The 22,576-nt window shown below is 38.8% G+C and overlaps 1 protein-coding gene across 4 annotated transcripts in view; it reads left to right on the forward strand.

Moving 5' to 3' along the window:
• Positions 1–2,255: 2,255 nt before the first annotated feature.
• The window catches only part of PLS3 (plastin 3), a 123,363-nt gene continuing 103,042 nt past the window's right edge, over positions 2,256–22,576 (forward strand). For 2 of the 4 annotated variants that reach the window (XM_019718730.3, XM_019718733.3), the window contains exon 1: positions 2,256–2,395. The gene's annotated coding sequence lies outside the window, so the exon portion shown is untranslated. Of the gene's footprint in view, positions 2,396–2,836; positions 3,039–22,576 lie in introns of those variants that run through there. The other 2 variants (XM_074323440.2, XM_019718732.3) reach the window with 2 other exon arrangements.

Genomic DNA, 22,576 nt, shown 5'->3' on the forward strand with positions numbered 1-22,576 from the left:
AAGTGGCAAAATCTTTTAGGCTACTGATTCAAACAATTTGTGAAAGACCTACATATATATATATATATATATATATATATATATATATATATATATATATATATATATGAGTTTTTGTAAGGCATGTTTTATCTGTTGGAAACTACTGAGGTAAGGAGGAGTATCACCACCTGGGCACCCTGCAGGTTTGAAAGTATAGACCACTGCACTTCCATTAAAGTGACATTTCTTGACAAAAAACAATTGTTAGTAAAATTACATAGATTTCAGGTGTACAATTCTGTATTACATAATCTATGAATCCCACGATTGTCACCCCAATAAATTTAATAAAATAAATTAAAACAAACAAACAAACAAAAAAACAACTCTTGCTGAATGCTGACGTCCTCAGGATTCATGGTGAACGAAGACTTTTATTAAAGTAAAGCTTTTATGTAATCTTTTTTGACTAAGAAACATGAAAGCATAAATAGCATATGCATAGGATTCTTAATATTTAGACTTATTCTAAATTCTACAACTTGAAAAATTAACTAAAACAGGATATTAAGTTAAGTAATTCAGATAAATATATTCTTACTTGAAAACTTAGCTTGCAGAGTCTCTTCATGCTATTGCTAAGTCTGTAAATTTAAATTTAAAAGCAGGTGGAAGCTCTTCAATGGTGACTAGCAGACACCATAAAAGGTAGAAAAATGAAGTACCATATTTGGTATACCTAGAAATTTTGTATAAAGAATTCTAGTAACTATACCTTGGGCCAATTATTGAAAACCAGAAATCTCATCCTGGAGCCCACTGTAAATTTGCATGGCAATGCACTGTACGGTGAACCTAACACCAACATGCTGCAATTGGTATTTTTGTGCTGACCCAAACCTGGCCCAGTATAAAATCTGTCCAAACAGAAATGTAATGTTTCTGAAACCATGATTGCCCTCTCATTTCTTTTTCACCTTCCTGTGCCTTTCATAAGTTCTTCCAGTTGATTAATCATTAATTAATATTAAACGAGGCTTTTTTTCCCGTGCCAAGCTCTTGTCTGCTTGTCTAGCCTTTAGGTAGTATATGAACTCCCCCACTCCTTCCCATTTAAGAAGCTCTGGCACTGACTAGGTTAATTTCTCTAAAGAGATTCATAACAGGAGATGGAGTGGAGGGGGTTCCTTTACAAGAGCGTTTAATTTTTTAGGCCACTCAATTTAACATTTTCCCTAAAATGCATGTAAAATGGAACGTAACTGAACCAATTTTAAATTCTAGTTGAAATTTTCCAAGCACACATTGCCTGAACAAAATGGTTCCGACTGGAACAGGAAATGCCTTAGAAGTTGTCTTCTACAGCTGTCCCACAAGCCAATCTCTTGACCTGACCCCTGGAGAATCATTCAAATTCTGGCCCTGGGAGCTGATTTCGGAGCTGATTTCAGAGCTGACTTTGGACCTGGAGTGAGCCAAAGGATCGGAATGCAGATAAGGAGGGGACACCTCCACGTGTGCTAATGAAAAAGGTCAGCTATGACTTGGAGGCAATCTCGTGGGCAAAAAAGAAGGAAAGGTACTCTGGGAAGCAGGAGCATGTCTCCAAGTTTTCTCTGGTTAAGGGAGACTGATGAGAAATGACGTCCGTTTCTAGTCAAACGAGTGGAAGGAAGCACGTCACTTCCACCATTCCTTCCCACTTCCACCTCTTACCCCTTTCCGCATGGACAGACAGACATACCAGACAGTTTTGGTCAACAGTTTACTTGGCACGAAGCCAAAGGCATGAGGGCAGCGTCCTGACCTCCTAAGGAGATGGGAGATTGCTGAAGTTTTTTCCCTCTGCGTTGTTCCGCACCTGGACTCACTGGAGCAGACGAAACTACTAGAAATGCCCCTTCCCATGCCAAGTTTCTCCTCACGATTCCGGGGAGAAGCTGTAGCCTCCTTAGACTTAAATAGGGGCTTGGTGGCAAACTCTCGTTCCTGACATTCCCATGTTTTCATTTATTCCACAAGATTTTTTTGAACAGTACTCTGAGCCAGGCACTGTGAACTTTCCTAAGCTCTTAGCCAGGGAGAGGGAGAAGCAGGGGCGGGGGACCAGTCTCTTCTCCCAGCCGCACAGTTCCAATCCCCATCCATGCCGGGCGCCCATCCCGGTGATTATTCTCCCAGCTCCCCCACCCAGTTGATGTGACAGGCTCCTGGCCCAATCTCCTTCCTGGTTCCCAGGCCGACTGCAGGCACCACTCGAGCCAATTGGCGGCGGCCAAAGGGCGGAGGGGATGGCCGGAGGGGAGGGAGCGCTGGCTTTAGAACCGCAGCCGCAAAGATTTCGAGAGGCAGAAGTTGTTTGAGCGCGTCGGTGGGAGGCTGTCGGGCCAGATCCAGTATTCTGAGACTTTATGTAAGTACTTTGTCGGCAGGGGAAAGCACGAGGATAGGGGGTTGCCTGGGCGTGGGCAGGAAGTGGGTCCAGGGAAGAGCATCTCCCAGAACTTCAGCAGGAATGTGCCTCGCACGGAGGATGGGGGCAGAGGGGGCCTGGAGAAATCTCAGCTCTAGCCCTTAGGCGCCAAAGCAATCGTTCCCATCAAGGATGGGTGGGAGGGACAGTTTTCCCCACGAACAGCACCCGCCGCAATCACGTTTTCGGCTCTTTCTTAGTAGTTGCTGCTAACTTGTTGCCAACCTTGGCTGGCGTCCTTGACGCCAAACCCTGCCCTTCTTCCTTTCCGTGGCGGCGGCCCCGAAGAGGAAACCGAGTGCCTAACTTCCCTCTGTCGTTCTTCTCTAGCTACTGCCACCTTCCCCCACCCTCACCCCGCCCCACCGCCGCCTAGCTCCGGACTCGGAAATCCCGGAGCCGGCATCCTGCAACGCCTCCAGCTCCGGCTTGGCCGCCACTGGGGACGTCGCGGGGTTGCGCCGGCCCGGGGCTCTGGGGAGTGCCGCGGTCGCGGGAGGGAACCAGGCTCTGGTGGCCCGCCTTCCGCCTGCTTCCCTTGCCCTTCGCGAGAGCGTCGCGATCGTACCGCGTCTCCCTATGAGTAAGCACTTTTTTCCTTTCTGTAGCCGAACATCTCCCGGGCCGTTAAGTCCTCTCTCCTGCCGACCCCCGCCGCCCATCGACTCCCTTCTCAGCTCCTCTGGCTCTGCAGCCCCGAGCTCATGGTCTGGGCAGTGGCAGCCAGGGATCTCTCGCGGCGACCCGGGAGACAGAACCTAAGGAGCAGTGGGAGAGGGGTACTATCCCCCTGCCCCCACACAGCTGCACTTGTGGGTGTTTACTTTTGTCCATCCGCTGTATTTAAGCGCGCTAATGAGAGGCGGGGGGACGCCGACCACCCCTGCCCTGGCTTCTTGCCAGTCCCAAAGTTGCCGCCGGCGCGGCTGCTACTGCTGTAGTGTGCGGGCGGCTCCCACGGTCCGGCTCCAGGGCTGGAGGTGACCCCAACCGAGGAGGTGGGGTAGGGTGGGGTTAACGCGATCTGACGCTATGCTTCTTGCTCTAAACCTGATCTGCACCACCACCCTAGGGGTGCCGAAGGTTGCATTTAGAACTAACTGGGTTGGAGAGCCTCGTCATTTACGATCCAACAGACGGCATGCTGGGGGTGCCTGGCCTGCTACGAGGGATGGGCAGTGGTAGAGAGACTGGATGGCGGCACAGTAGGTAGGAAGGTAGTTGAAATTAAAAAACTACTGAAAAGTAAGCACGTACTCCACTTAACTGCATGTCACAATGCATTTGGGAGCCTAACTTTGATCCTGGAGATGAAATTTCCAGTGAATTCCAACGAAGTGCACAGAGTCCCACACTTGCCGGTGGGCATCACGTGCCCCAAGCCTCTGATGCCCCTAGGGTAATGGTCATATGACTTCGTTTGACTTTAAAACTGGAATGAAATGGCTGAAGGCCATATTCCAAAAACTATAGCTACAAAAAACGTCAAGTGAGTGTGAACTAGTCTCTACTGAAGGGAATTCTACTTAGATTTGGATGAGGGAAACAGGTAATTTGGTGCTCAGATTATATCCAAAATACAAACAGGACTTGTTTTTTTGTTGTTGTTGTTTTTTACCCCTGAAAAAGTGATAACCTCCCCCCCAATCTATTATCCCTCTGAAGTCTCTTTTTTTTTCCAATTTATTGGGGTGCCAATTGTTAGTGAAATTACATAGATTTCAGGTGTACAATCTGTATTACATCATCTATAAATCCCATTGTGTGTTCACCACCCAGAGACAGTTCTCCTTCCATCACGATATATTTGATCCCCCTTACCCTCATCTCCCACCCCCCACCCCCATTACCCTCTGGTAACCACTAAACTATTGTCTGTGTCTATGAGTTTCTGTTTCTCATTTGTTTGTCTTGTTCTTTTGTTGTTTTTGGTTTATATACCACATATCAGTAAAATCACATGGTTCTCTGCTTTTTATGTCTGACTTATTTCGCTTAGCATCATACTCTCAAGATCCATCTATGTTGTCAAAAATGTTCCTATACCATCTTTTCTTACCGCCAAATAGTATTCCATTCTGTATATCAACCACAACTTTTTTTTTTTTCCATTCATCTATCGAAGGACACTTTGGTTGGTTCCATGTCTTGGCCACCATAAACAAAGCCACAATGAACATTGGAGCACACGTGTCTTTATGTATAAATGTTTTCAGATTTTTTGGGTAGATACCCAGGAGAGGGATTGCTGGGTCATATGGTAATTCTATTCGTAATTTTTTGAGGAACCTCCACACTGCCTTCCATAACGGCTGCACCAGTCTGCATTCCCACCAACAGTGTATGAGGGTTCCTTTTATTCCACAGCCTCTCGAACACTTGTTACTATTTGTCTTGTTGATGATAGCCATTCTGACTGGGGTGAGGTGATATCTCATTGTGGTTTTGATTTGCATTTCTCTGATGATTACTGATGTTGAGCATTTTTTCATATGTCTATTTGCCATTTGTATGTCCTCTTTGGAGAAATGTCTCTTCAGGTCCTCTGCCCATTTTTCAGTTGGGTTGTTTGTTTTTTGTTGTTGTTGAGTTTCATGAGTTCCTTAAATATTTTGGATATTAGCCCCTTATCAGAGACACTATTTGCAAAAATCTTCTCCCATTCAGTTGGTGGCCTCTTTATTTTGTGGGTGGTTTCTTTTGCTGTGCAGAAGTTTTTAAGTTTCACATAGTCCCATTCGTTTACTTTAGCTTTTACTTCCATTGCCTTTGGAGTCAAATTCATAAAATGCTCTTTGAACCCAAGGTCCATAAGTTTAGTACCTAGGTTTTCTTCTATGCAGTTTATTGTGTCAGGTTTCATGCTTAAGTCTTTGATCCATTTTGAATTAACTTTGGTACATGGTGACAAATAGCAGTCCAGTTTCATTCTTTTGCACGTGGCTATCCAATTCTCCCAGCACCATTTATTGAAGAGGCTGTCTTTGCTCCATTGTATGTTTTTAGCTTCTTTGTCAAAAATTATCTGTTCATATTTATGTGGTTTTATTTCTGGGTTCTCAGTTGTATTCCATTGGTCTATGTGTCTGTTTTTCTGCCAATACCATGCTGTTTTGATTATTGTTGCCCTGTAGTACAAGCCAAAGTCAGGGAGTGTGATACCTCCAGTATTCTTCATTTCCTTAAGATTGCTTTGGCTATTGGGGTCTTTTGTGCTTCCAAACAAATCTGATGATTTTTGTTCTATTTCTTTTTAAAAATGTCATTTGGATTTTGATGGGGATTGCATTGAATCTGTATATTGCTTTGGGTAAAATGGCTATTTTAACTATGTTGAGTCTTCCAATCCATGAGCACGGAATATCTTTCCATTTCTTTGTGTCTTCAATTTCTTTCAAAAATGTCTTATAGTTTTCAGCATATAGGTCCTTCGCATACTTGGTTAAGTTTATTCCTAGGTATTTTATTCTTTTTGCTGCAATTGCAAAAGGAAGTGCTTTTTGTATTTTTTTTCTGAGATTTCATTGTTAGTATATAGAAATGCAATGGACATTTGTATGTTGATTTTGTAGCCAGTAACTTTACTGTATTCGTTGATTGTTTCTAATAGCATTTTGGTGGAGTCTTTAGGGTTTTCTATATATAGCATCATGTCATCTGCAAAAAGTGACAATTTAACTTCTTCATTCCCAATTTGGATGCCTTTTACTTCTTTTTCTTGCCTGACTGCTCTGGCAAGGACTTCCAACACTATGTTGAAAAGCAGAGGTGATAGGGGACATCCCTGTCGTGTTCCTGAACGTAGAGCAAAGGGCTTCAGTTTTTCACCATTAATTATGAGATTAGCAGAGGGCTTGTCATATATGGCCTTTATTATGTTAAGGTATTTTCCTTCTATACCTATATTTTTGGATAATTATTTTATTAAGTGTTTTAATCATAAATGGATGTTGTATCTTGTCAAATGCTTTTTCTACATCGACTGATATAGTCATATGATTTTTGACCCTTTTTTGTTTATGTTATGTATCAGATTGATGGATTTGCGGATGCTGAACCATCCTTGTGCCCTGGGGATGAACCCCTGTTGGTCGTGATGAATAACCTTTTTAATGCATTGTTGTATTCGATTTGCTAGAATTTTGTTTAGGATTTTTGCATCTGTATTCATCAGAGATATTGGTCTGTAGTTTTCTTTTTTTGTGCTGTCCTTACCAGGTTTTGGTATCAGGGTAATGTTGGCCTCATAAAATGAGTTAGGGAGTACTGTCTCTTCTTCAATTTTTTTGGAAGAGTTTGTGCAGAATTGGTATTAGATCCTCTTTGAAGGTTTGGTAGAATTCACTAGTGAAGCCATCTGGTCCCGGACTTTTGCTTTTGGGAAGGTTTTAGATGACTGATTCAATTTTGTTACTGGTGATCGGTCTGTTTAGATTTTCCAGTTCTTCATGGTTCAGCCTTGAAAGGCTGTATGTTTCTAAGAACTTGTCCATTTCTTCTAGGTTGTTGAATTTGGTGGCATATAGTCCTTCATAGTATTCTTGGATGATCCTTTGTATTTCTGTGGTGTCCGTGATAACTTCCCCTTTTACGTTTCTGATTTTGTTAATCAGTGTCTTCTCTCTTTTTATCTTAGTAAGTCTAGCCAAGGGTTTGTCAATTTTGTTAATCTTTTCAAAGAACCAGCTCTTTGTCACATTAATTTTTTTCTATTGTCTTTTTTTCTCTATTTCATTTAGTTCTGCTTTGATTTTTGTTATTTCCTTTCTTCTCCTGACCTTGGGTTTCCCTTGTTCTTCTTTTTCTAGTTCTTTAAGGTGTAACATGAGGTTATTTATTTGGGAGTTTTCTTGTTTCTTGAGATAGGCCTGTAATGATATAAATTTCCCTCTTAAAACTGCTTTCGCTGCATCCCAAAATTTTTGGTAGGATGTATTTTCATTGTCATTTGTTTCTATGTATCTTTTGATCTCTCCTCTAATATCTTCTTTGACCCAGTCGTTCTTTAAAAGTATGTTGTTTAATCTCCATGTATTTGTGTTTTTTCCTGCTTTCTTTTTTCAGTTGATATCCAGTTTCAAAGCCTTGTGATCAGAGAATATGTTAGGTATCATTTGAATCTCCTTAAATTTGCTGAGGCTGATTTTATGTCCCAATATATAGTCTATCCTTGAGAATGTTCCATGTACACTAGAATAGAATGTATAGTCTGATGTTTTAGGATGAAGTGCTCTATATATGTCGGTTGAGTCCATTTCATCTATTGTGTCATTTAGGGCTGCTATTCCGTTATTTATTTTCTGTTTGGATAATCTAGCCATAGCTGTCAATGATGTATTTAAGTCCCCTAGTATAATTGTCTTTTGGTCAATTTCTCCCTTTAGTTCTGTTAGTAGTTGCTTGGTATATTTCGGTGCTTCCTGATTGGGGGCACAAATATTGATGACTGTTATGTCTTCCCGTTGTATAGTCCCCTTTACCATTATGAAATGTCCATCTTTGTCTCTTGTTATCTTTTTCACCCTGTAGTCTGTTTCATCTGATATCATTATGGCTACACCTGATTTTCTCTGGGTACCATTTGCTTGGAGTGTCAGTTTCCACCCTTTCACTTTGAGTCTATGCTTGTCCTTGTAGCTGAGATGTGTCTCTTGGAGACAGCATGTGGTTGGGTTTAGTTCTTGGATCCAATCTACTACTCTGTGCCTTTTTATTGGTGAGTTCAGTCCATTTACATTTAGGGTGATTATTGATGTGTGAGGATTTCCTGTCATTCTGTCTTTAGTTTTCTGGTAAGATTGTGTCTCCATTGTTTCTTTGCCTTTTTTTGTTGTCTATTATTTCTGTGTGGTGGTATTCTATGATGTTTTGCTCTGTTTCTTCTTTTATTATGGTACATATTTCAGTTCTGGATGTTTTTTGAGTGGTTACCATTAAGTTTATGTAAAAGAACGTTTGATATTTAGAGTATTCCAATTTCGTCAGCTCGCTTACTTTCTCCATTCCCATATTCCGGTTCAGGCCTTTTCTCTCCCCCGTATTGAGTTTTGGTTGCCACAAATTGTCCCTGTTGATGGTGGTCGAATAGCCTCCTTTAGTATTTCTTGTAGTGCATGTCATGTATTAGAAAATTCCCTCAGCTTCTGTATGTCTGGAAAGGTCTTTATTCCTCCTTCATATCTAAAGGATATCTTTGCTGGATATATTATTCTTGGCTCATGATTTCTCTCTTTCAATAGTTTGAATATTTGGTTCCACTCCCTCCTGGCTTGTAGAGTTTCTGCTGAAAAATCTGATGGTAATCTAATGGGCTTTCCTTTGTAGGTTACCATCTTCTTTTCCCTGGCTGCCTTGAGGATTCTTTCTTTGTCGTTGATTTTAGATAGCTTCAATAAAATGTGCCTTCGAGAAGGCCTTTTGGGATTGAGGTAATTAGGTGTTCTATTTGCTTCTTGGATTCGAGGATCCAGTTCTGTCCACAAGTTTGGGAAGTTCTCATCGACAATTTGTTTGAATATATTCTCTGGTCCATTCTCTCTTCTCCTTCTGGTATGCCCATTATTCTTATATTGCTCTTTCTGATGGAATCAGAAAGTTCTTGTAGAGTTCTTTCATTTCTTTTAAGTCTCAAGTCTCTTTCTTCTTCCATCTGTGTCATTTCCAGGTTTCTATCTTTGATGCCACTGATTCTTTCCTCCATCTGGTCAACTCTAATTCCTAAGCTGCTTATTTCATTCTTAATTTCTTCTATTGAGTTCTTAATCTCCAGAAAGTTTATTTGGTTCATTTTTAAAATTTCAATCTCTTTCTTAAAATGCTTATGTTGTTCTTTGATTGTGTCTGAGGTCATTAAACTGCATTTCTGTGTTTTCTTGGATCTCGTTGAGTTTTTCCAGAACTTGAATTGTCTGTCATTTAAGTCATATATTTCCATATCTTTAAGTTCCTTTTCTGGAGACTTTTCACTTTGTTTCTGAGCTGTCTTGTTGCTTTGGTTATTTATGGCAATTACTGGTTTAGTAGTTCTCTTCCTAGACATCTACAGGAGTGGCTTCTGCAACAGGTTGATAGGAAGAGGTCTTTCTTTTGTTTTCCAGTATTTGTTGGTAGAATGTTTTATTTTCTCTCCGACTGCAGCCTTTTTATTCTCTCTCACACGGTAGTGCTGTGTTTTCTCTGCACTATTGCAGTTTCTCACACAATGGGGGGATTCCCTGGGAGACGGGCTTCTCCTCTGTTATTAGTTCGCTTGGGTCACAGGTCGCAGTGTCCTTGTGTGTATGCGGAGATCTTTTGAAGTTCCAAAGCTCTTCCTGCATCAGATTCAGAGCCAGTAGGTTTCAGCAGTTCTCTTTACTTCTGCAGGGATCTGCCCAGATAGGTGGGACCAGGGGTGGGGTCAGTTGTGATAGGTGGCCCAGAGCAATGGTGGCGACCACCACCACAGCCGGTCCTGCTTCCACAGCTCCCTCCCCTTTGCCGGAACTAGTTGGGCTGCGAATCTGTGTCCGTGGGCCACAGTTTTCAGAACAGGGAATATTCTGTTCTTTTGATCTTATACTGGTACTGTTCTACTTCTAGCACAGGGCAGGTGGGGGCGGGGCGAGCTCTCGGAGGGTAGGAAGTGGGTGGCTAGTCTCAGTGCCTAAAGCTCGGTTTTCTGCTCTGCAATGAGGGCTTAAACCACTGTTTTCAGCCCTCTTCCCTCAGTCTTTTCTCCGAGGTGTCTGCCGTGAGCGTTGGGTTCAGCCGTGTTATATGCTGCCCCCTCAGCCCTGTGGGCCATAAGCAGAGCCCTAGCAGTCCGAGTTCTTCCCTCTCAGGCAGCTGCAGTAGTTCTGCGATGCAGGAAGCTCAGAGCACTGAGCTATGTCTGCTTCCTCTGGCTGCGCGCCTCCATCTCCACTTCTCCCTTCCCCTTCCCCTGGTCGTGCGATTCGCCCTCCTTTCGGTGAATTCAGTAGTGGGCCTCTTCATCTTGCCTGTCCACTGTGCAGGGAGTCCTTTCTGGAGTTATTGTTGTTCGACTAGTTGTAAATTCCAGTGGAGCTTTACAGAGGCTCACCTCATGCCGCCATTTTGATCAGGAGTTGTTTTTAAAATAAGGATTTGAACTATGTTTGTGCTGGGTCATTATCTCTCCTACAGGCCTGCTATCTATTGATGGCTTTTCTGAATTTTGAAAATATCATACTAATTATTTTCTAGGAAAATCCTCCTTTTATTCACGCCCCATTTGATCCCTAAATTATAGATGTGAAGCCATATCCCATAAGATAGTGATAAAAAAAGAAAAACGCTTTGTCCATATTTCTGGGTCTGGCCTATGTTCTAATTGTAGTGTTCTCTATATTAGGCATCTGTTTGAAGGTGGTGGATCATCTCTTGACTAAAATTAACCATCAGTTATTTATGGTTGGGAATTATTTGGATCAGAAATCAGGCACAAAAACAGTGGACACTAAATTTGACAAATACAGCTAGTTGTGTCTTTACCTGTCAAAAGTTTGGTAGAATAATGAGAAGACACTGAAACAACTCCCATCTTGACCAATACCCGCCCTTGTGGCCCAAGTTAAGGTTGCTGTTGCAAAAAAACGTGGCAGTTTGCTATTCAGATTATATATTGCTTAGTATAGAAATAGGCAGAGGAATCTCTGAAGGCAGTTTAAAAGCTGTACTTATTTACGAAAATGGATGCAGTTGATACATAAATTCAGCCTTGAAAACAACTAGGATAGCTAACAATGAAACTGGGAACATTTAAGGGATTTTGCCTTTGTATGACTTAGCCAAAAACCATTTGTGTACTGCAGCAATCTCTGAATGACTCGAGCACTCCGTTTTCCTGCTGTGCATGGGATTCTGAACCTGAAAAGGAGTACTTTAAAGCACACAGTTCTGACAGCCTTGGGTACACATTAACTGGAAGTGGATATAAGCCTGAGTTATTGGAGTTAACTACTCTGGTAGATAGAGGCTTCCCTCCCCGCCAGTGGCAGTGAGGTGATAATTTTAGATTGAACTCCTAATAAATATTTAACTTCAAAAAAACGAGAGTACAACTATCCAACTAGGTTAAAGTAGTAGGGACATAAACTTTTTCTTAAACTAAATTTACTGGAGTGACATTGGTTAATAAAATTATATAGGTTTGAAGTGTACATTTCTATAATACATCATCTATATATCACATTGTGTGTTCACAACCCAGAGTCAGTTCTCCTTCCATCACCATATATTTGACCCCCTTTTCCGTCATCTACCACTCCCCTCCCCCCATACCCTCTGGTAACCACTAAACCATTGTCTCTGTGAGTTTTTATTGCTTTGTTTGTTTGTGTTGTTCTTTTGTTGCTTTCAGTTTTATATCCCACATATCAGTGAAATCATACGTTCTTGACTTTTTCAGTCTGGTATTTTGCTTAGCATAATAATCTCAATATCCATCAATGTTGTTGCAAATGGCAGTATTTCATCTTTTCTTAGAACATAAACTCTTTAAATATTATTAACTCATGTCAAAATAGGATCATCACTAGGCTCTTAGTCCACAGCATTTCATTCTCTTGAGATGTCGTCATGTAAAACCACTGACTGCTTTGCTGACTTCATTTTTCAGTGGTATGATCTAATGAACCCAGGTTTATTACTAAAATTGGGGGATTGTAAATTTAATTCTTAATTTCTACTGTTATATCTATAATAGCAAGTTATCGATCTTTTTACCTACTTGGGGTGGGGAGCCAAACAAATTATGTTTTGCCTTGACTTAACATTGAAGTCCAAGGTCTCTAGTCTAACGCCATCATTGAGATTCACTTGCTAAAAATCTGTAGTCTATGTAATTTTGTGTAGAAGGATTAATTATAACTGGTGAGTATTATTTGGTTGAGATTAAGTCTCTTCTGCAAATGGTCACATGCACATTATTTTTGACTGTGATTATACTGGCAGAATGTCAATATCCAAAGCACTATCAGGAACCAAAGAAAATTTTGCTCCTGAGCAAACAGCGTGACTTTTACTGAAAAGAAGGGGGTAGTTTGGCTATGGTGCTTGAGCACTAAAGTGATTATTTTTGGTGAAACTGACAGGGAAAAGGAAGAAAGTCCACTTGCCATTATTCCATATTCTCTTTTAGGCATTATTTCTGCTTGCCCTTCCAAGAAATTTACTGCCATAATATTCTTAGCACATATGATAAATTCATGAATTTGCTATTGTGTTGTAGAAAATGTAGGTGGGATGTGTATGCCAAACTGTTTGTTTTTGCTATTTAGTACAGATTCCAGAAGTACCTGGTATAAAATTGAACATCTATCAATACATGACAACTTGGGTATCTGTTTTTAGAATCATTTTGTACTTGTTCATATGGTAATTTTTCTTTTGGTGATAAGTAGTGGGCGGGGGGGGGGGAATTTGTTCTGTGTAAATAATGAAACTCAGTTTAGAAGAAAACAGCCAGATCATGTTTTGAGTCTGTATAATTATTCTAGAGAGTGATATAACATGTAATGTACGTTCAATGTGTTGGAAGTTTCAGAAGCTTTTTGGATACATTACACTGTTGGAAGCTCTTTTAGATACTAGTGGTCACGACTAGCTGTTTTTAGTTATATGAGGGCTTTGGTTAAAGTTATGGCTTAGAAAAACAAACTGTCTGACCATGAAATGTCAGTCTCAGGAGAAGATCTGATAATATTTGGGCCAACTTGTAGGTAGTTATGGAGGTGAGGCAGTTTCAGAAAATTCAGTATAACTAATAATACTGAATTTGCTTTATTTTTAGCACTTGAAAGACAAATACTATAGTGAGTATAAACTGATTTAGGGATGAAAAAGTATTGCTGGTTAAAGGAAAATTAGAATACTAAGGAGGAAATATGTTGACTTGGCTTCAGAAGAACTAGATTCTAGAGTTTGACTTTCAGAAAGCCACTTAAAATTATTATAGTGATAACTAATATTGAGTACATACATGTGCCAGATACCATGCATTTTCTTTTATAAAATGAGGGCATGGCTCAAAGTTTTTGGTTTGCTGGGATTCTTTTTTTCAAATAGTTATAGTCTGGCTTATTTCAGTTATATTTATCAGTTCATTTTTCAACTTTTAATGCAACTATATTGAACCAAGCTAAATAACTTGTTGGCAAATTGATGATGACTAGTGGCTTATTCCATGACTAATGCTGGTTTTTTTAAACATAGAGATACTACCTGAGGCTGAAGTAGAATAATATGGAATGTCAACTATAATTTTATATATATATATATATATATATATATATATATATATATATATATGTATATATATATATTCACGGGATGTGGAGTACAGCATATGGAATAGAGTCAGTGGAATTGTAACAGTTATGTATGATGTCAGAGAGGGTAGTAGATTGGTGGAGGAGGGTAATCACTTTGTGAGGGGTGTAAATGTCTAACTATTACATTGTTTTGTACACCTGAAACTAATAAACAAAATAGAGAGATACAGTTTATATCATTCCTTAATAAGGATTTTGGTACATTAAACCTACGGATTTTATATTATGAGACAGCTTAATTTTTCCGACCAGTTTAGAAATTTGTTTGATGGTAAGGAGGTAGTGTTGTTTATTGGAAAAGTCATTGAGTGTGGAATCCAGGGCCTTTTAGTCCTCTACAGTTTGGACAGATAGGCCATCTTTAAGTAAATCATGGAAGTTCTCTGTTCATATCTTGATTTTATTTTATTTTTTTGTTAGCTATCAATTTCCAATCTATGTATTTCATAGGCATGCTGAAAGGGTGGGTGAGCTATGTAAGCCTTGGCTCTTTAGCAGACAGGTACTATATAAATTCAAAGTACTGTAGTAGTATATCATAGAAACACTAGCGCTTTAACAAGTGTTTACAGAAATGGTACGATGCTCATCACTTTAGTCTTGCTACATTTTTACTTGTCTATAAATGTTCTCCAGGCATCCAATTTTACATGCAAAGGAGAAATAAAGTCAGACACAATATAATGAAAACTAAGAGAAATAGTTGATAACAAGAGAATAAAAACCTGTATGTAATAATTTCTTATTTTTTTTCTATTTTTATTTTTTAACAATTTACTGACCTGATTTATAACTTTAAAATCTTTAGATATATACATATCTGCATTCTTTCCCAGGCCCTACAAATGTTACATGTGGACTTGAACCATTTATTTGTTTGTTTTGCTAAGTATGTATGGTTGTTTTATGTTCATTTTTAAAGAAAAATTATAGAAATGCTATTGTCTTGTTGACTTCATCTCATTCTTCTTTTTTTTTTTTAACTTGGCTTCTTGATGTAGGATCTATCCACAGAATTGTAAATAGCATGGTCTTTCTAAATATTGTGCAATATTCTTTACTGCACATCTGTCGCATTGTATTATACGTATCAGTTTTTTTATCCCCTCAAATATTGTGCCAAGTACCCTGGTAAAGCCATTAATGTGGTGGTCGGTTTTTGTTTTTTCTTTTACTCTTCGCAAGTAATTATTGAGCAGCGTTTTGGTGTTCATTGGTAATTGCTGTAGAATCTATTCGCATATCATAATTCATTCCTGGTTTTGTGATTACCCGTAATAGGAGGTTTTGTGTAATATTGCTCATGAAAAATCAAGTGTTTCTCCTTATAATTGCACTCTATGGGAGGACAATATGCAGGTATAACAAAGCACATAATGAAGGCAATAATCTGTACATTTAAGTGATATGCACTCATTAACACAGAAAAGGTGAGAAGTTAATGGATATCTTCCTTTGAAAAACAAACATGTTGGGCTACATGGGCCATATTCTTTTTTATTTTAAGATGGGTCATTTTCAAACCCACCCTCAAAACTTTTAACTTGGAATTGATTTTCAATGTTTATTATCATAGTGACAATTATATGATGGTTTTTAACTGCTGTTCTTTGAATTAGCATGCATTTTTATTTCATTGGTTAAAATTATGTTTGATGCCATTTGTTAAAATATCATTTGTAAAATGATAGTACTTAATTAAAATGAAATAAGCAGAAAGCCCTTGGTTAAAGGACCTGTAACATAACCTGGTATCATAGGACTAGTTCTGAAGAGTGGGTTCTTTTTACTAACAGAATTAATTTTCTTTTGTAAAGTCTGAGCTTTCATCACTACCATATCTGGTTTAAAGATTAATAGCAAATCATTTTTTTGTAATCTTGTAACCCATTCATTGAAAATACAACTCTGTTTTTCTTTAGCTGTTTTATGTATGTAATATTTATATATAAAGTATATATGTAAAGTTTTTACTTTCTCTAAAATAAAGTTTGTGAGAGGGAGTATCATAACTTGGAATGTTGATATTATTGCATTCTATGTTATATGGTCTGATTACATAGTATGCACTCAGATTGACATTCTGCTGTGGACACTAAATAATACACTCTTTCATAGGTTAATGTAATTTTAAGCCTTTTTTCTTCTATTTTGTAATTTACTTGCGTGTTCCAATTTTGCCATTTCCTATGTTCCTTTTTGATAATCTGGAGGGATCATATTTCAGGTCGGGGAGAATTACCACTGTAGACTGCAAAGTGTTTTCTCAAAGATGAAATTGACAGGAATGGTCCCTAGGGTATATCCTATTGCTATAGAAGTAAGTATGTATAACTTAGTAATCTAGTGGAAAAGTGTCCTAAGTAGTGCATACTTAAGATATATTTAACATTTTACTTTGGATTAAAGAAATACAACATCAATGTGAAAACCTCACAGGAAAACAAAAGGGCTTATATGGAAGTAAAAAAAACTACTCATAATTGTACGAACTACGACCTGTTCATATTTTTTTTAATTAAAGTTTATTGGGGTGACAATTGTTAGTAAAGTTACATAGATTTCAGGTGTACAATTCTGTATTACATCATCTATAAATCACATTTTACGTTCACCATCCAGAGTCAGTTCTCCTTCCATCACCATATATTTGATTCCCTTTACCCTAATCTACTACACCCCCTCCCTCCTTAAACTCTGGTAACCACTAAACTACTGTCTGTGTCTATGAGTTTTTGTTTCTCACTTGTTTGTCTTGTTCTTTTGTTGTTTTTGGTTTATGTACCACATATCAGTGAAATCACACGGTTCTCCGCTTTTTCTGTCTGACTTATTTCGCTTAGCATTATATTCTCAAGATCCATCCATGTTGTCACAAATGGTCCTATTTCATCATTTCTTACCACCGAATAGTATTACATTGTGTGTATATACCACAACTTTTTTATCCATTCATCTGTTGAAGGACATTTTGGTTGTTTCTATGTCTTGGCCACTGTAAATAGAGCTGTAATGAACATTGGAGCACACGTGTCTCTATGTATAAATGTTTTGAGATTTTTTGGGTACATACCTAGGAGTGAAATTGATGGGTCATACAGTAATTCTATTTGTAATTTTTTTGAGGAACCTCCACACTGCCTTCCATAGCAGCTGCACCAGTCTGCATTCCCACCAACAGTGTATGAGGGTTCCTTTTTCTCCACAGCCTCTCCAACACTTGTTACTATTTGCCTTGTTTATGATAGCCATTCTGACTGGGGTGAGGTGATATCTCATTGTGGTTTTGATTTGCATTTCTCTGATGATTAGTGATGCTGAGCATTTTTTCATATGTCTATTTGCCATTTGTATGTCTTTTTTGGAGAAATGTCTCTTCAGGTCCTCTGCCCATTTTTCAATTGCGTTGTTTGTTTTTTTGTTGTTGAGTTGCATGAGTTCATTCTATATTTTGGATATTAGCCCTTTATCGGAGGCACTGTCTGCAAAAATCTTCTCCCATTCAGTTGGTTGCCTGTTTATTTCGTCGATTGTTTCTTTTGTTGTGCAGAAGTTTTTAAGTTTCATATAGTCCCATTCATTTCTTTTAGCTTTTACTTCCCTTGCCTTTGGAGTCAAATTCATAAAATCTTCTTTGAACCCAAGTCCATAACTTTAGTACCTATGTTTTCTTCTATGCAGTTTATCATTTCAGGTTTTGTGCTTAAGTCTTTGATACATTTTGAATTAATTTTGGCACATGGTGACAGATAGCAGTCCAGTTTCATTCTTTTCCTGTGGATCTCCAATTCTCCCATCACCATTTATTGTAGAGACTGTCATTTCTCCATTGTATGTTTTTTGCTTCTTTGTCAAAAATTATCTGTCCATATTTATGTGGTTTTATTTCTGGGTTCTCAATTCTATTCCATTGGTCTATGTGTCTGTTTTTCTGCCAGTACCATGCTGTTTTGATTATTGTAGCCCTGTAGTACAAGCCAAAGTCAGGAAGTGTGATACCTCCAGTATTGCTCTTTTTTCTTAAGATTGCTTTGGCTATTCGGGGTCTTTTGTGGTTCCAAACAAATCTGATGACTTTTTGTTCTATTTCTTTAAAAAATGTCATTGGGATTTTGATGGGGATTGCATTAAATCTGTATATTGCTTTGGGTAATATGGCCATTTCAACTATGTTGAGTCTTCCAATCCATGAGCACGGAATGTCTTTCCATTTCTTTGTGTCTTCTTCAATTTCTTTTAAAAATGTCTTGTAATTTGCAGCATATAGGTCTTTCACATCCTTGGTTAAGTTTATTTCTAGGTATTTTATTCTTTTTGTTGTAATTGCAAAAGGAAGGTGTGTTTTTTATTTCTTTTTCTGAGATTTCATTGTTAGTATATACAAATGCAACGGACTTTTGTGCGTTGATTTTGTAGCCAGCAACTTTACTGTATGCGTTGATTGTTTCTAATAGCTCTTTGGTGGAGTCTTTAGGGTTTTCTGTATACAGTGTCATGTTATCTGCAAAGAGTGACAATTTAACTTCTTCATTCCCAATTTGGATGCCTTTTATTTATTTCTCTTGCCTGATTGCTCTGGCAAGACTTCCAACACTACGTTGAAAAGCAGAGGTGATAGGGAACAGGCCTGTCGTGTTCCTGAACGTAGAGCAAATGGCTTCAGTTTTTCACTGTTAATTGTGAGATTAGCTGAGGGTTTGTCACATATGGACTTTATTATGTTAAAGTATTTTCTTTCTATTCCTATTTTATTAAGTGTTTTAATCACAAATGTATGTTATATCTTGTCAAATGCTATTTCTGCATCAATTGATAAAATCGTATGATTTTTGTCCTTTATTTTGTTTATGTGATGGATCACATTGATATATTTGCAGATATTGAACCATCCTTGTGCTCCGGGGATGAACCCCACTTTGTCGTGATGAATAATCTTTTTAATGCATTATTGTATTCGATTTGCTAGAATTTTGTTTAGGATTTTTGCATCTGTATTCATCAGAGATATTGGTCTGTAGTTTTCTTTTTTTGTGTTGTCCTTACCAGGTTTTGGTATCAGGGTAATGTTGGCCTCATTAAATGAGTTAGGGAGTACTATCTGTTCTTCAATTTTTTGAAAGAGTTTGAGCAGGATTGGCATTAGATCCTCTTTGAAGGTTTGGTAGAATTCACTAGTGAAGCCATCTGGTCCGGGACTTTTGCATTTGGGAAGATTTTGAATGATTCAATTTTGTTACTGGTGATCTGTCTGTTTAGATTTTTCAGTTCTTCATGGTTCAGCCTTGGAAGGCTATATGTTTCTAAGAACTTGTCCATTTCTTCTAGGTTATTGAATTTGGTGGCATATAGTCCTTCATAGTATTCTTGGATGATCCTTTGTATTTCTGTGGTGTCCGTGATAACTTCCCCTTTTTCGTTTCTGATTTTGTTAATTAGTGTCTTCTCTCTTTTTATCTTAGTGAGTCTAGCCAAGGGTTTGTCAATTTTGTTAATCTTTTCAACGAACCAGCTCTTTGTCACATTAATTTTTTCTATTGTCTTTTTGTTCTCTATTTCATTTAGTTCTGCTCTGATTTTTGTTATTTCCTTTCTTCTGCTGACCTTGGGTTTCACTTGTTCTTCTTTTTCTAGTTCTTTAAAGTGTAACATGAGGTTATTTTTTGGGGTATTTCTTGTTTCTTGAGATAGGTCTGTAATGATATAAATTTCCCTCTTAAAACTGCTTTCGCTGCATCCAGTAAATTTTCGTAGGATGTATTTTCATTGTCATTTGTTTCTATGTATCTTTTGATCTCTCCTCTAATTTCTTCTTTGATCCAGTCGTTCTTTAAAAGTATGTTGTTTAATCTCCATGTATTTGTACTTTTTCCTGCTTTTTTTTGCAGTTGGTATCCAATTTCAAAGCCTTGTGATCAGAGAATATGCTTGGTATGATTTCAATCTTCTTAAATTTGCTGAGGTTAGTTTTATTTCCCAATATACGGTGTATCCTTAAGAATTTTTATGTACACTAGAAAAAAATATATAGTCTCTTGTTTTAAGATTAAGTGCTCTATATATGTCAATTATGTCAATTTCATCTAATGTGTCATTTAAGGCGGCTTTTTCATGTTTATTTTCTGTTTGGATGATCTATCCATAGCTGTCAATGATGTATTTAGGTCCCCTAGTATAATTGTGTTTTGATCAATTTCTCCCTTTAGTTCTGTTAATAGTTGCTTGGTATATTTCAGTGCTCCCTGATTGGGGCATGACTGTTATGTCTTCTTGTTGTATAGTCCCCTTTACCATTATGAAATGTCCATCTTTGTCTCTTGTTATCTTTTTCACCGTTAAGTCTGTTTCATCTCATATCATTATGGCTACACTTGATTTTCTCTGGATACTATATGCTTGGAGTGTCTATTTCCACCCTTTCACTTTGAGTCTATGCTTGTTCTTGTAGCTGAGATGTGTCTCTTGGAGACAGCATATGGTTGGGTTTAGTTTTTTGATCCAATCTGCTACTCTGTGCCTTTTTATTGGTGAGTTCAGTCCATTTACATTTAGGGTGATTATTGATATGTGAGGATGTCCTCTCATTCTGTCTTTAGTATTCTGGTAAGATTGTGTCTCCATGGTTTCTTTGCCTTTTTGTAGTTGTTTATTATTTCTGGGTGGTGGTATTCTATGATGTTTCCCTCTGTTTCTTTTTATTAGAGTATATATTTCAGTTCTGCATTTTTTTTGAGTGGTTACCATTAAGTTTATGTAAAAGAAACTTGATATTTAGAGTATTCGATTTTCTTCAACATGCTTACTTTCTCTATTCCAGATTCTGGTTCAGGCCTTTACTCTCCCCCTTTTTATGTTTTGGTTGCCACAAATTGTCCCTGTTGATGGTGGTTGAATAGCCTCCTTTAGTATTTCTTGTAGTGCAGGTAGTATGTTAGAAAATTCCCTCAGCTTCTGTATGTCTGGAAAGGTCTTTATTCCTCCTTCATATCTAAAGGATATCTTTGCTGGATATATTATTCTTGGCTCGTAATTTCTCTCTTTCAATAATTTGAATATTTGGTTCCACTCCCTCCTGTCTTGCAGAGTTTCTGCTGAGAATTCTGATGATAATCTAATGTGCTTTCCTTTTAGTTTTCCGTCTTCTTTTCCCTGGCTGTCTTGAGGATTCTTTCTTTGTCATTGATTTTAGATAGCTTCAATACTATGTGCCTTGGAGAAGGCCTGTTGGGATTGAGATAATTCGGTGTTCTATTTGCTTCTTGGATTCATGGATCCAGTTCTTTCCACAAGTTTGGGAAGTTCTCATCAACAATTTATTTGAATATATTCTCCGTTCCCTTCTCTCTTTCTTCTTCTGGTATGCCCATTAATCTTATATTGCTCTTTCTGATGGAGTCAGAAAGTTCTTTCATTTCTTTGAAGTCTCAAGTGTCTTTCTTCTTCCATCTGTGTAATTTTCAGGTTTCAATCTTTGATGTCACTCATTCTTTCCTCCATCTGGTCAACTGTACTACCTAAGCTGGTTATTTCATTCTTGGTTTCTTCTATTGAGTTCTTAATCTCCAGAAATTCTATTTGGTTCTGTTTTAAAATTTCAATCTCTTTCATAAAATGCTTATGTTCTTTGATTGTGTTTCTGAGTGTATTATACTGCTTTTCTGTGTTTTCTTGCATCTCGTTGAGTTTTTTCAGAACTGCAATCTTGAATTTTCTGTCATTTAAGTCACATATTTCCATATCTTTAAGTTCCTTTTTTGGAGACTTTTCAGTTTCTTTCTGAGCTGTCTTCTTGCCTTGGTTATTCATTGCAATTACTGATTTATTATTTCTCTTCCTAGATGTCTACAGGAGTGGCTTCTGCAACAGGTTGATAGGAAGAGGTCTTTCTTTTGTTTTGCATTATCTGTTGGTAGAATGTTTTATTTTCTCTCTGACTGCAGCCCTCTATTGTCTCTCACACTGTTGTGTTATGTTTTCTCTGCACTATTCCAGCTTCTCACGTAGTGGGGGGATTCCCTGGAAGGCATGCCTCCCCTGTGTTAAGAGTTCACCTGGGTCATAGGGCGCCCCGTCACTGTGGGGATGTGGAGAGCTATTGATATTCCAAATCTCTTCCTGCCCCAGAGTCAGAGCCCCTGTGTTTCAGCAGTTCTGTTTACTCCTGCAGGGATCCGCCCACATAGGTAGGGACAGGGGCGTGATGAGTTGTGAGAGGTAGCTTAGAGCAATGGCAGCGACCACCATCACAGCTAGTCCTGCTTCCAACGCTCCCTCCCCTTTGCTGGAACTAGTTGGGCTGTGTATCTGTGTCTGTGGACCACAGTTTCCCAACTGCAAATATTCTGTTCTTTTGATCTGACCCTGCTACTGTTCCGCTTGTAGCACTGGGCAGGTGGGGCGGAGGGAGCTCTAGGAGGGTAGTGAGGGGGCGGCTAATCTCAGTGCCTAAGGCGTCTCTTGTCTGTGGCAATGAGGGCTTAAACCACTGTTTTTCAGCCTTATTCCCTCAGTCTTTGCTTCCACGTCTCTGCTGTGAACGCTGGGTTCAGCCATGTTATATGCTGTCCCCTCAGCCCTGTGGGCCATAAACGGAGCCCTAGCAGTCCAAGTTCTTCCCTCACCCGCAGCTGCGGTAGCTCCAGGATGCATGGAGCTCAGAGCACGGATCTAGGTCTTCATCGTGCACCCGCGCGGCTCCGTGGCCGCACTTCTCCCTTCCCTCCTCCCCAGCTCGCGCAATTTTCCCACCTTTAGGTGAATTCAGTAGTGAGCCTCTTTGTCTTGCCTG

This window comes from Rhinolophus sinicus, chromosome 18 (genome assembly GCF_057876585.1).
Source record: "Rhinolophus sinicus isolate RSI-liver-muscle chromosome 18, RSI-T2T, whole genome shotgun sequence".
NCBI lineage: Eukaryota > Metazoa > Chordata > Mammalia > Chiroptera > Rhinolophidae > Rhinolophus > Rhinolophus sinicus.